General features: G+C 57.2%; 1 protein-coding gene and 1 long non-coding RNA gene across 2 annotated transcripts in view; both read left to right on the forward strand.

The window, feature by feature from the left end:
- Positions 1-14,261, forward strand: part of RPTOR (regulatory associated protein of MTOR complex 1) — a 332,995-nt gene that overhangs the window by 112,697 nt on the left and 206,037 nt on the right. The window lies entirely within an intron of this gene.
- Positions 464-2,118, forward strand: LOC124522471 (uncharacterized). The gene is made up of 2 exons (XR_006964786.1): positions 464-1,098; positions 1,832-2,118. It is a non-coding gene; the product is annotated as an uncharacterized LOC124522471 (long non-coding RNA).

Consider the following 14,261-nt stretch of genomic DNA (forward strand, 5'->3'; position numbering starts at 1 on the left):
AGGTCTTAGTAGAACGCAGATCCTGGAAGGTGGACCCAAGTGCCCGTGGAGGTACGGTCTATCCTAAATATGACAGGTCAGCGGAGACAGGACGGGCTTTTACATAAGTGGCGCTGGGACAGCTGGTCACCATCTGGAACGAGATGAAATTCGAACCGTACCTCACATGCATAGGAGAGTAAGCTACAAACGGATCAGGGATCCAAATGTGAAAGGTGAAACCGTACAAACACTGGAAGGAAAGCCGCGTGAAGTCCCCCCATCTCCGTGTAGGGAAGGCTTTCGGACTGCCAGTTGGCGGAGAGCGCTCAGAGCACGGACACCCAGCGGGCGATGCGGACCAGGGTCGGGGGCAGGGGAGTGCCGCGGGCGGGTAGTCTACCCCCCCGAGGCTGGGACGGCGGGGCTTAGATCAGGAGAACGGGGGAAGTGCAGAGTCAGCCAGCACAGGAAGTCACCCACTTCTCAGGCAGCGGGAGTCGAAGGGGTGACACCGCCTGCCACCAAGGCTGCGGGGGGACCGGCCCTCCTCTGTTGCCGGCGGGGTGCAAACTGGCCTCTCCCCGTGGGCGAGGTTAGACAGGCACGCACCCGGGGCCTGTGGACTGCTTCCGGGAACTGGCCCTGAAGATACAGCTGCAGAGGACACACACGTGCCCGAGGTCACGGAGGGCAGCCCCGCTGGGCACAGGCGGCCTCGCTGACAGATGCTAGAATCAGTCCTGGGAGGGACGTTGGGAAGCAGGAGAGCCGAACAGCCTTGGGGTCTCTCCCCAGAAGATACTGGTTAATGGCAAAGGGGAAAGCAGCAACTTTACAGTATAGAAACCTGGCCCGCTTGACCTTAAGCGAGGGTTGGAGATGGTCATCGCTGGTAAGCAAATATACTGGCCTGCCTCACGAGGCACCGAGGAGGACGCTCCTTGCTTCTGTCCTGTTCTTCGTAAACATATGTCCTGTCGATCCGGTGATGACTGACCACTAGAGAGCCCCGAGCTGGGGAACATTCTACGAGGCAACTGCCCAGTGTTACTCAAAACCGTGACGTTCACGCGGGAGAAAGACCCAGGACCTGTCACAGCTCGGGGGAGATAAGGGGTAAGGGCCAGACACCACGTGGGACCCCGTGTGGGTTCCCAGGCGGGAGGGGGCCGCGGGCCTGGCCGCCGAAATTCGAGGGGGGCCGGTGCCCACACTGGCGCTGCAGACCCAGCCCACGTTCCTGATTTCAGGGACTGCACAGCCCTTGTGCGCGATGCCGACCTTGGGAGGCTGCGTGAAGGCCAGTGGGGAGTTCTGGGCTAGTTTTTCAGTTTCTGAGTGTTTACAGTGATTTCAAAATAAAAAGTAAAAACAAAACAAAACAAAAAACAAAGGGAAAGAAAGCAAGAATCGTGCCTGTGTGTAGCTGTGCTTTGCACCGTGTCTGACACAGAGCAGATTCGTGTTTTCTGCCTCAAGATACGTGCACTTAAAAAACACACAGAGAGGGTTGCACGAGTAACGGGCGGGGAGCCGGAACTGCAGGTGGGAGTCCCCGTGGACCTCCAGCGTCGCGAGGTGCAGCGAGCCCTCCCTCCGGATGGGCCGGAACCTTCCAGAGACATTTTCCGTTCGTGCGTGTCGTTGCAGCCCTCTGCTCGCCTGCTCACAGTCCGTGGTTTTATTGCCACTTTGGTGGGCGATTTCCTTGGATCGCTTCTCTGCCGCCGAGGCTTTGTTCATCCGCCAGCACATTTCTCTCTCACTTCCTGGGAAGTGGCCTCCGCTCCTTCTGACTACTCACCGTGTCCCCTGCCGATCACTCCTCTTCCCTGTCTCTTTGCCCCAGGTGAGGGCTTGAGGTCTCCGGAGCCGACGCTGGCAAAGATATCCAGGGGACGTGCTTCCCGGACGAAGTCACGGCTGACCCTAGGCCCACCCAGCGTCATGATTTTCCTGCCTTGATGTTTTGTTTTGTTTTGTTTTTCCACCGGAGTTAAGATTTTGCGGGGGCTGGGTAGTGGCTAATGATGTTATTATGTTTGTATTTCCTTTTCCCTCAGTTTAGGGCCGAGGAATATTAAGATGCCTTTACAGACCCGCTACATGCTTTTACAATAAAGATTTCTCTCCTTCTCCCTTTTGTTTCTCTTAGCCTCATTTCTGAGTCTGCAAGTTGTTAATTTTCGCTGTGGTGAAAATAACTTATTTATTAACTGTTTTCAAAAAGGCAGAGTAGTTTATTTGGAATTAAAGTGTCTTCAGGATTAATGTTGACTTTTTTGGAGCTCAGTGTTGCACGCCAGGCATGCATAGATCTCCCTCTTCCTCCCTCTCCCGCCTGTTGGGAGGAGAGGTTAGCCCTGAAGTTATCGGGACAGGGAGCAAGAAAGCTTGGCCAGACGGTCTATCCTGGTTGTCTTCCCCAAACTCCAGAGACCAGGAGGTAAAATGGTCACCGTCCTCGAGTTAGAGACCTGCAGTTATTCTTGGAAAGACGCCCAGTGCCCAGGAGGGGTCCTGTCTCCCGGCGGGCCCTGTGCCCCACCTTGGGGTGCTGGCCGGCATCGCGGGCCATCTCCGCTTCCAGGCCAGACGCCAAACCCCGCTGCACTGTGGCATGTGTCTCGCCCCGTGATGTCTTCCTGCCGGGGGCGCCACCGCCTGAGGGGTGCGGGCTGCCCTCCCGCGTAGGGACTTCTGAGTTGAGTTCTCAGCTTTGCCTTTCAGCCCCCATTTCTCAGCCTTCTTTCTCCCTCTCCTGGGAATGCCCGCCCTTTGCCGAGGCTCCGTCTTCATTTCTTGTCCTGACTGCACAGGGGTCCCTGACCTTTCCCTTGTGAGAAGCGGTTCGCGTTCCCCCGGGTCCCATGGTTATTCCCGATGGAGCTCCGTGTGAACGACGCGGGTCCCAGCTCACCCCGTGGCACAAGGGCCCATGACACCCCTCCTCTGACTGCTGTCGAAATAGAGCCCCCGCCGTCTGCCCTTGTCACGTGGCCCTGGCGAGACTGGAAGGCAGTGGCCCAGCCGGTTTTTGATGTGTGAACCCTTGCTCGGCACAGTGTCGGGCACCTCCAGGCGCCCGGGCCGCATCTGTAGACGTACTCTGACCATGCCATCCGGGGAAGGATACGAGGGTGCTGTTACTTGAAGATACTCCAAACGATGCCCGTAAACTGCCGGGAGCCACAGCGTCTGTCGGCTGAGTCGTTGGCTCGCTCAGCGGTCGAGGTCGTTCCCACTTTGTGCCGCCTGCGGGGCTTTGGTTGGTGATGCGGCAACAACTCGCCTCCCCTGGGAACAGTCTTGGATCTGAAGGTCCACGTCGAGGTCCCACGTCATACCTCTGTGGGAGAGCAGCGGCATTCTAAACTCGACGAGTGGGGTGAGAAGTGTGGTTTTCCCATGTTCACTTGCTTTTTGCCGCGATTTCCCGTTCAGACACGGCAAAACAGGAAGAGTACCGGGCGGAGCCCTGCTCGCCAGGTGCGGGTGCGCATGTGGGCAAGCCGGGTGAGCGCCTCACCGCAGATCGAGGCCCGCGGGAGCGTGGACTCTATGCAAGGCCAGGTGACGTCACCCGGGACACGTGGTCTCCAAATGCTAGCCGCAGAGTGACTGCTCTCGTGACTGGACTCAGGTCCACGTCTTTCTAGGGAAAGAACACCCGGGAGACTTGTGTCACAGTGAGTGGGCGTGTGCAAACACCCACCATTTCTCGGCCGGGCCTGCAGGCTTCGTGCTGCCCAGCGCAGACTCCGGGCGGTTTCTCACGCCGTCGTGCCGAGTGCGTGTATCGTTTGTGCTTAGACTTTACCTCCTCCTTTGCTTGAAATACGTGGCCAAATAGTAAGATGACCAAAAATTTCTTGTGTTGTGATCTTTTTTTCCCGTGTTACACAAACAGTAGTAAAGAATGAACTTTTTATTATCTATTATTACTATTTTTATCATTTTTTATCGTCACGTCAGGGTGTTAAAATATCGGTAAATGATGTGAGATCTTCCTGTGGCTACCGTGACATAATTACACCAGGCATTTACAACGTGTGGTAGGCTGGTTGGTCCCTAAAGGATTTTCGCCCACGTCCTAATCCCCAGACCCTGCGAGCGTCACCTTTGATGGCGAAAGTTAAGGATCACGAGGGGAAGAACTCACTCTGGCTCGCCTGGGCGGCCTTCACTGGAATGTGGATCCTTATCCTGCCGGGCGCCTGGCGACAGACCCCGCAGAGAAGGACGTGTGAGCACGGAGCCAGACGTGGAGCGAGGTGGCCACGGGCTGAGGAATGCCCAGGCACGCCATCCGCCTCCAGGAGCCGGAAGAGGCAAGGAGGGGATTCGTCCCCAGAGCCTCAGGGGTGTGGCCCCGCAGACATACGGGTTTTGCATCTGCGGCCCCCGCCACTACGAGAGGATGGGTGTCTGTGAGCTGGAACCACTAAGCGCGCGGTGATCTGTTGCCGCAGCCGCCGGAAACTGACGCACGCGGGCTGGGAAGAGGGCTTGCTTCCTGCTCGTCGTCGCGGCCGGTGAACGAGGCTGCAGAGATGCTGAGAGCTCGGTTTCGGTGCGGCTCCCCCCCCCCCCCCCCCCCCCCCCCCCCCCCGTGACACCGCCGCTGGCTCCTTTGAGGCCTGTGGAGGGAAACGGAGTTCCGGAGACCTGTGTGTTCTCAGGGTAGACTTAATGACTCGCTCTCCACACTGCTGGCAGTGTTGCCCTCACACCTGAGACCGTGGAGGTCGGGCAGGCCGACCCCTCCCCCGTGTGCTTAGTGCAGGTGACGAGCAGGAATCCAGCCCGTGCCTGGAGCCCAGGGGTCGCCCTTGGCTGCCGTGCCCGCTCCCACGCCTGCAGCTCCTGTGGGTTCCGCTCCTAAGTCTCTCGTCTGTCCGTTGGGTCCCATGGTCTGGCCTCTCCCCAGGCCACGCACACGGCACCCGGGACCTCCCGGCACCCTGTATGGCACCCGCCCTCCCACGGCCGGGCGCACTGCTCCACTCAAGTGTGGGAACTGGGTCGCCCTGCTGGAGATGCGCATTTTCTCTGTTCATATATATTCGTTATTTGCACATAAACAAACAGGCCTGCCCACCTGCTGTGTGCCAGGCGCTCCCGGGGCTGGGATCCATCAGCTTCCTTGTGTGCTGCACCGGGAGGAGGTAAAGAGGGCTTCAAACTGTGGTACTCGCCTGTTTTCTTTAGCTTTCGTGCTCTCCTATATATATGTATATATGTATGTATATTTTTTTTTCCTGAACCAATTGAAATTTGCAAACATCGCGTTATCCATAAATACTCCAGTGTGTAGTTTTCCAGAACAAGGACTGCTTACATAAGGACTGCACATGTAACGAAATCCCATAGTATGATCTCCTTGGTTTCGTAACCGGACCTCCTGGTTGTTCCAGGAACGTCTCCCCGTCTGGGCTCCGGCCCAGGCTCACACATCGCCTTCTGCCGCCACTCACTCCTCTCACGTCGTCTTTCACGTCCGGACGTCCTCGTCGCGCGCTCAGTCTGCACCTCCCCGTCGCTTCCTTACGGCTGGAGCTGGGCCGAGCATTTGTGCCGCAGACGGGCCCATGCGCTCAGGCACCGCCCCAGGCGCTTCTGCCCCTCGTCCCGCCGCTGGTGAGGACACTGCCTGCAGCTTCCTGCAGTGAGAGTCTAGTTAGTACTTCTCTCCTTGTGGGGGGCACTTGGGGGGCTATGGAAATACCCTGTTCCTTGTACTGGTGTTGCTTCCACTGACAGTCCCTGCCCGAGTCGGTCGCTGCTGTGACGGTGACAGATGCAGACTTTCTAATTCCACGGCTCCTTCTGTATCTACTGGGATTCTACTGTCAGAAAACCTTTCTCTTCGCCCTCGTGCATTCACGGGCTCATCCTTTTACACCATCATAAAGCAGAAAGCTCTTCCTTCATTCCGAGGATGCTCTGCTCTGTCGCCCAGGTTTGGCTGCCGGTGACCCTTCCAGCCTCGGCTCGTACCCCGCTTCCTTCCTTCCCCGGGGAGCCTGGTGTGACCCGCATCCCCAGGGGGCCGCTGCCCCCTGCTGGGAGTGGTATGTGGGAGCCAGGCCCCCACCCCCACCCCCGCTGCATTGAATAGCATTGTTCAGATGTGTTTTGTGTTGTTAAAGATGTGTCTTCCAGGCAGATTCCTAGTAATAGTATCTCTGGATCAAACAAGTGCCCGGGGAGCCTTTTCCTGGTCGTTGGCAAATTCCCCTGCATGGGGTTCGGGTCCCACGTTCTGTCCCAACTGGCAACACGTGAAGCACTTGACCTCAGAGTGCCCGGTGGGCTTTTTTGATGTTCGTCGGTGTGTGTGGTCTGGTAGGTGGGAGATGCTGTCTCGGACTGCTTTTGTCCGTGTCATTTAAGTCAACTCGAGCAGTTTTGTATCCTTCGGGGCCATCTCCAAATCTTTGGCTGTGAATTGTCTGTTCAAGTCTTCAGCCCATTTTTCTCATAGAATATGTTTTATTTCCATAATGTTTTAAGTTCCTGGGTGATAGCTGCTATGCTCTGTAAACTCCCAGCTGCCTTTGGCCGCCAGACCCCTTCTAGCGAGGGAAGGTAGACCAGCAGGGTCGTCCTGGACACTGTTTGTTGGGGTATCATGGGAAGATTCAAACCTCTGGGCTCTGTCGGGCCACCTGAACTGTCCCCACTGATTATTCCTGAGGTCCTGTGTCTCCGAGATAAAGAAGTGGGTGGCTGGATGGTGGCATGGTGGTCATGGACAGCTTGTGCCCAGGCTTGAGGCCCCCCCAGGATCAGGAGACAGCCTGGAGACAGCCTGCATGCCTCCTTACCTGGTGTGGGTCTCCCCCCCCCCCTCCCCCCCCACCCACTGCTTGCAGCAACAAGAATTGAAGAGACTCAGCTCCCCAGGCTTCTTTCCGGAATCATTTACATGATTCAGTTTCTCTGCAGTGAATCAGTCTCCTGGAAAGTGCTCCTCCTGGGAAGGCTGGGGACCACGATTTTCCGCTAATGAGGACGCTGTCTGGAGTGCTCTCCTCTGGAGATACTTGTCTGGCTTCTATGAAATCAGATGCTAACCACCCCCCCACCCCCGCCAAGCCAGGTGATCCCTGTCTCCCGCGGTTCGGAGTTGGGCCATTCTACTTTGGGCTCTTAGATCTGTCTTACTTTAAATCTCGAGTGAGATTTGTTTTAATGGGAGCCTTAAAAGTGGAGACTGTGAGGGTTCAAGTCACATGGCGATCGATTCAGATCCGTTCTAGTTGGAGCCGACGGCCAACTCCCGTTTTGTCATGTCAGTACCCAGGGAGCCGACCTGCCTGTCTGCATCTTCTGGAACCACAGCGCCCCAGCACACGCAGGGCTCACCGCAACGGGGGCCCGACCCCGTCCCTGTGCACGCGGGACTGTGCACCTGGGGGACACTCAGTGCCCGGTGTCTGTGCGTGTGTGAGAATTGTGCAGACGAGCGCCCACAGTGGAGCCACAAGGCTGTCAGTGGTTTAGGAAGAGGGGAATGAGGACAGGCCACGTGGTTCATGTGGATGAGTCCTGAGTCCTGTTTGAGCACATCCCTTCCCTGGAATGAAGGAGCGGCTTCACCGCGTGACAGGAAGCAAGTGAGTGAACAGCGGGTTCTAGGAAGCCCAGAGATGGGAGGCAGGCACCCTCTCCCGTCCCCAGCATCCGTTGCAGCTCATGGCCTGGGAGGGCCTGGCCTCCTGACAGGTGTGCCCGGCTTCACCGTCGGTGCCGTTTGCTTCGGATCCTGCACACTCACCCTGGGGTGCAGTCCGGGCCCGGAGCTCAGGCCGAGGTCCGTAGGGACTGACTGCGTCGCAGGGACCAGTCGTCTGGGTCAGATGCACCGTTTCGGTTCTTCATTGCACTCTGGTCCTAAACGTTGCCTATCGGAAAGTTGTAACCTTGAGGAAGATGAACAGACGTCGTAGGATTTTACTGACGTATGTGCAGCCCGCAGTACTCTCTCATTTACGCATGTTCACAGTAAATGGCCGTTTAGGGTGTGTGCGTCCGCGTGGTCCACACCATAAGCGCAAACAGGTGGGGCAGTCGCGAGGGTGCAGTCGCGTGGGATTAGGGCCGTGCGGATGGCGTGGGGGTGACGGGGAGGAGAGGTGGGGCCGGTGGCCTCTGGTTTAGAGACATCCACGGGAAACTGGGAGGGACACCGTGGGAGTGGTGGTCTCGGGGACTGAGCACGTACAGAGGGCTGCACGCTGAGGGCAGGCCCCACGCCGGGGACGGTCCTGTCGGCCGCCTACCCGATGACGCTGGTCACCATCACGTGGCGGGCACCGTGTGCCGGGCCCTGTTCTGAGCGCTTTCTTGTGTTGGGTCGTTCACGCTGCACAAAAACTGAGGTGGCCCCCCCCCCCCCCCCCCGCGGCCCCTCCGACTCACAGCCGAGGGAGTGGAGCGCTGGGGAGGCCAGCACTCTGCCAGGACCGCAGGGCTGGGATGGGCTGGGCCCCATCCACCCGGAGCTCTGGCCCTCAGCCGTCACACCGGGCCGCTTCTCCAGCTCATGGTGGACTGACGGTACGTGGTTCCGGGACTGGTTTTGAACGTGGCTCAGTACTGTCAGGATTCTGGATGAGTCTCTGTTTTCTGGACTCTGCTCTCGTGATGCCAAAGTAGCCGCTGCTCAGAGAGAGAAAGGAGGGACAACGGCTCTCTCGTCAAGGAGAATGATGTCCCGGAGCTTCTGGCTGGCTTCCCTCCAGCCTGTCTGCTCAGCTTGCTGCCGGGAGACCCTCTGCCCCTCCAGCACGAGGGGCAGCTCTCGTGGGGCGAGGACGTCTCCTCCAGGACGAGGAGAGCTCTGCTGCGGGGGTGAAGGGTGTGGGAGGCGCCCCCCCCCCCTTTTTTATTAGCTTTGCCATCTCTGTTACTGAGACTAGATGTCTCTCCAGAGCAGAGGCAGGAACGGACTGTGGGCTTGCCACCCTCGGGCCGCCTCCTGCCCAGGGCACACAGGGACGAAGTCCAGCCTCTGTCCCCAGCCTCTGTCCCCAGCCTCGAGCCCTGGTGGGTGAGTGGGCCGCCTAACTGACACGACCCTGATTGACAAAAACGGCCCCGAAACCGCGCCTTGAGGGACGGAGGTGGCCCTGGGGTGGCCTCTTAAGCAAAACAGCGGCCGGCCTGTTGCAGTTCTGAGGGATTGCAAGAAATCAAGTACTAGAAGGTGGCATTTCCGATTTGGGTAGGACTTTGCCTCGAAATGTTGCTTCAAGCGTTTCTAAACTTTTATCAGATCATTTCACATTTTGGAGTCTCACTCGCGAGCAGGATTGCCTTCCGAGGCTGGCCGACACTCGGGGCCTCCAGATGGCAGAGGCCGGTGAGCGGACGCACACGTCGATGTCCACGTTCCCCACGGCAGCGTTAGTCTTAGAGAAGTTGACGCGTCTCCCGGTCTGCTCGATAAATCACGTATTTCCTCCCGGAAACCACGGAGCGGCCTGGCGGGAAGAGCACGCACCAGGAGCAGAAGCAGAAGACCCCGTGCCCCACTGTTTTGTGTCCCCCAAGGCCGGGCCGGGGCCCCTCCCCGAGGTCTCCCTGGCGGGAATCTGGCCTCTGGTGCAGGACTGCCGGTCAGAGAAGACGGTGTGGCCAGAGCGCTGACTGAGACGCAGAGATGGCCCCGTCAGGAGGAGCTGGCATCCGTTCAGCCCGGGAAGGGCAGCGAGCCCCGTGGGGAAGCGGCACGCTTAGTCGCGGACGCGTTTCCCAGTTAGGGCTGAGCCGAAGACCTCACTCTATCGTTACTCTTTCTTTTGTTTACAGGACTTGTGTTACGTTCGTGAAGCAGGTTTTGTCCAGATGTGCCAATCTGTCACGCCATTGGCACATATGTCTTACCTGTGCTTACAACACATTTCAGACTTTCATCTGTCTGGACACCATAAAATGCCTGGCTAAGCCTTGGACAAATGGCTTCGTGTAAGCCAACTTTAATAAAAGATGGCCAATGTTGACTTTATCGTTATGTGTACAAGTGACTCTAGGGGAGTTCGTGTTCATCATGGGAACACTTGGAGATACTGTTTGCTTGTTTGTCTCTTCATTTGTTTTCTGTGGCCTATTCGTGTTAATTTTTAAACTTTTTATCATGGAAATAGTCCACATCTGCTGTCATCTGTCTTCAATAGTTATCAACCTGTTCCCAGCCTTTTTGCATCTCTGCTGCCCCCACTCCCCTCTCTCACCCACTCCCCCCGCTCACTTTAAAGCAAACTCCAGACACGTATAATTCTATCTGTAAATACTTCAGTGTAGTTCTAAAGGTAAGCATGACTTGGGGTACCTGGGTGGCTCAGTCAGTTGAGCGGCTGCCTCTTGATTTCGGCTCAGGTCCGTGACTTTGTGGTTTATGACATTGAGCCCCGCTGTGCTTAGGATCCTCTCTCTCCCTTTCTCTGCTCCCAGCCCGCCCCGCCCCTCCCCACCCCCCCACCCCCCCCCCACCCCCCGCACACCCTCTCTGGCTCAAAATAAATAAATAAATAAATAAGTAAATAAAAATAAAGATAATCATGACTTAAAAAAAACACACATGTGGAATTTATTCGAATCAGGGTTCAAGTAAGGTGAATACATTGTGGTTGGTTGATGTGCCCTCTTAATCCATAGAATCTCTGCAAGTCAGAACCCTGCCCCCATCCTGCTCCGTGTGTCTGTCTCTTCCTGCCATTTATTGGTTGAAGACACCGGGCCGTGTGCTCCTGTAGAGGTCCTTGCTGTCTGGACTTTGGGCGTTGCTTCTCCCCGCCTGGCTCTGGGTAAGCCACACTCACCTGCCCTTGACTGTCCTCTACGTGATAGGTCAGTCTGGAGGCTTCGGCAGATTCGGTCGAATTGGATGGGTGCTCGGGGGGCATGGCGTTTCATAGGCGGTGGTGGGTACTTCCCCTAGGATGTGTGTGATGACTGGTTGTGTTCTCTCAGTGAGGTTAGCAGACATTGACGTTCATACCTGGAGCCATCCATTAGAAATTGTAAAACGGTGATGATGTAATTCTGTCACCCCCCCCCCTTGCCTGTTAACTGGGATATTGATTGCTGTAAAGAGAAACTACCTCTCACCGATTATTTGGGTATCTCAAGGTAGAGTTCATGTAGGAAAGCCAGTACCGATGCTTATTTTCCTTTGTTTAGCAGATTTCAGAATAATGACTGGGCTTCTCCTAAGGTAACCTGCAGGGTGTGTGTTTGTCCCAGTCAGCGTGCAGTAAAAGCGTAACCGTTACACTTGTTAAACGTTGGCGTGCACGTTGTTTCCTCCTTGGCCTTGTTTCCTCTTTGGCCGGTGGGGGCGGGGGGCGGGGGGCTCTGTGATTTGGCTCCCGAGTCCGTCTGATATGGGCCTGGTAGCTTGTGATCACTTCTTTCCTAGCTGGTGTGACCAGGCATTTGCGGTTCTCTCTGGCACCAGGCCACAGATAGAGAGTGAGGTTACCCTGTTTTCCTTTTTGTTTTTTCTTTATTTTATAAATTAGAGAGAGAGAGAGAGAGAGAGAGAGAGAGAGTCAGTCCCAAGCAGGCTCCACGCTGAGCATGAAGCCCAAAGAGGGGCTCCGTCCCGCGATACTGAGATCATGACCCTAACCCAAATTAGGGGCCGGATGCTCAACCGACCGAGCCACCCAGGTGCCCCAGGTCACCCTGTTTTAAAGTCACGTGGATGCGTTCCTCCCCGTCCAGCAGTACAGCCAGCCAGGTGCACAGTTGTGTTCATGGGTGTCCTTTTACTTAAGATGTTTAAGAAATGCTTTTTAAAAATTTTAATTCTGCTTTACAGTTACGTAAAATATTTAGTGGATCCCACGTCACGTACACAAAACGAGAAGTCTGGCTTTTAGGGGTGCCTGGGGGGCTCAGTCGGTTAAGCGTCCAACTCCAGCTCAGGTCATGATCTCGCTCGTGAGTTCGAGCCCCGCTCTGTGCCGACAGCTCGGAGCCTGGAGCCTGGAGCCTGCTTGGGGTTCTGTCTGTGTCTCTGTCTCTTTCTCGAAGATGAATAATAAAACATTTTTAAAAAATCTGGTTTCTCTTCCTGCCTCTTCACGCTGCGTCCTTCCTTCTGCAGCAGCCGCATGAACGTTCTCATGACGGGCGTGTCTGTGAACACGTGTGTACTCACACATGAGGTAAGACTGGCCATACGCTGTGTGCATTTCTCTGCACCGTGCTTGTTTCCGTCTTACTTGGATTAGAATCTGGAGGTCCTCGTTGGAATCAGACCTTCGTTCTTTCCCTGAAAGCAGCGTTTCCCAAACTGGCAGTGCTCACATCAGGGCCAGATAGTCCGTCTTTGTGGCCGTAGGTGTCCCCACACGTGTGCGGACAGTGGGGCCGTGTTCGGCAGCTTCCCTGGCATCTATCGGTCAGGTGCCAGGAGCCCCCTCTGCACCCGTGCCCGCTGAGCCTGTCCCCGGGCCTCACTGAGCATGGGAGGACGGCGTGTTCTGGGCAGGTCTGTTCACACCAGGCGAGCCTGTTTCAGAAGTGGATTTGGACCCCATCGAGAAGCCTCGACTTTGTGGGTTTTGACAAGAAAGCCAGCTGTCGTGGTTCTCTCCTGCCTCCTTAGCACATTCAGGAAGGAAGGAAGGATTGTCACTGGCTAAGGCACAAAGTAGAGCGAGGCAAGGATGTTACCGAGTCTGTGTGAAGCTGCTCACGCTGGGAAGATGTGTGTCGGAAACCTGAGGAGTTCCTTTGGCCTCGAACAGGGGTTCACAGACGGGGAGCTTGTGCCGGGGCCCTTCCCCGAGGGCTTTTGGTTCCCTGCCACGCGTGCGCTCGCGGGCCCAGCCGCGGGAAGGAGCCAGGGCGTCCCGTCAAGGGCCGGCGAAACTGTCCCCAGTAGCGCCCTGGAAACCAAGGGCGGAGCGGACGAGCGCGAGCCCGGAAGGCAGACTCCGCAAACGTGGAGCGCAGAGGCGGAGGCAGGGGGCCGGTAGGAGGTCACCGGGGCCTCGACTCCTCCCGCGGGGCCCCCAGCTCGCTCCCGCGTGTCTCTCCCGGGTCTCCGATGCTCCCTCCGCGTGGAAATCGGATTAGCCCGACAGAGAGCGTCCTCACGAACATCAGGAACCGAACACGAAATCAGAACTTCCTTTGGAAAGTAAATAATTGGGACCAGCGAGCATGCTTCTGAGACGTTTACGGCTGTACCTTAGGACCAGGGACTCCGACAGTCTGGCCCTCCTGTGGCTGCTGCTGGGCCCGCGGGCAGCCCTGCTTGGGGCCTTGCTCAGAACAGACTTGGCTGGTGAGAGGCGTCGGGCATCACTTTGTCACGAATCACTTTGGTGGCTGTTTCTTTGGATGCCCGGAGCCAGCTTGCGGGTGACGGGCTCGCCTGGGGGCGCGGCCTTAGCCCACCCAGTTTGGCAGCCCGGTTTGGCAGCCATTTAACAAGTACCTGTTTCCTCCTCGGCGTGAGGCCTCTCGGTGTCGATTTGTTTCCTTCCTCGTCTTGTTACTGTCAGAGAGAACGCGTCCTGTGGTAGAGAGAGCGCCCTGTTCAGAAGCGCTCCGCCAGCCGCATCAGTGGCCAGAACAGGGTTGCACATGTGGAACGCCCGTGTCCCCGCGTCCACTGGATGCTGTAGCCCCGGGGCCCGGAGTCCAGTCTCCTCTGCCCCTACCCCCGCCCTCTCCCGTCCACCCCGCACGGCTTATGAAATTCTGGATTCTCTTTGTCTCCCCACCAGGCAGGTTGGTAAACACTAAGTGTTCCAGGTAACCAGCAGGTATCGATCTTGCTTGGGGGTCGTCGGGCGTTAACGTTAGGAGGGAGCGGCGTTTTCAGTGCTAATGTGGTGTGTGGACCTGGGCAAAACTCAGTAGCCGTGAGAGGCTTCGGCTGCCGGGTCCCGGGGCTCCGTGAGAGCCCGGCTGGCCTGCACGCGGCCGGCTCAGCCCTCAGGATCTGCAGGGGTTCCGGCCCCTCTCGAGGCGGCGGGGGTGGGGGGAGTGGGCGGGGGGGGGGCTGCCGTGCTGGAGCCCAGAGGCCGCGGAACCAAGGCAGGACCATCACGTTAGGATAGCAGACCTGTCCCTTATGTCTTCCTGTCTCCTGCTTGTCCCCAGTTTGCCAACACGTGGGAAGGCTCTCCGTCAGTCTCCCGGGGCTCCGCTGACTGAGTGGTAAAACCCAGGAGTCCGGAGCCGGGCTGCCTGACTTGAAACGGGCCCTGCCCCACGCCAGCTGTGTGACCTGTGGTGGTTACTGCACC

The sequence above is a fragment of the Lynx rufus genome, unplaced genomic scaffold (assembly GCF_022079265.1).
Source record: "Lynx rufus isolate CCGP_SWC_20201006 ecotype Redwood Valley unplaced genomic scaffold, mLynRuf1.p SCAF_37, whole genome shotgun sequence".
Taxonomy (NCBI): domain Eukaryota; kingdom Metazoa; phylum Chordata; class Mammalia; order Carnivora; family Felidae; genus Lynx; species Lynx rufus.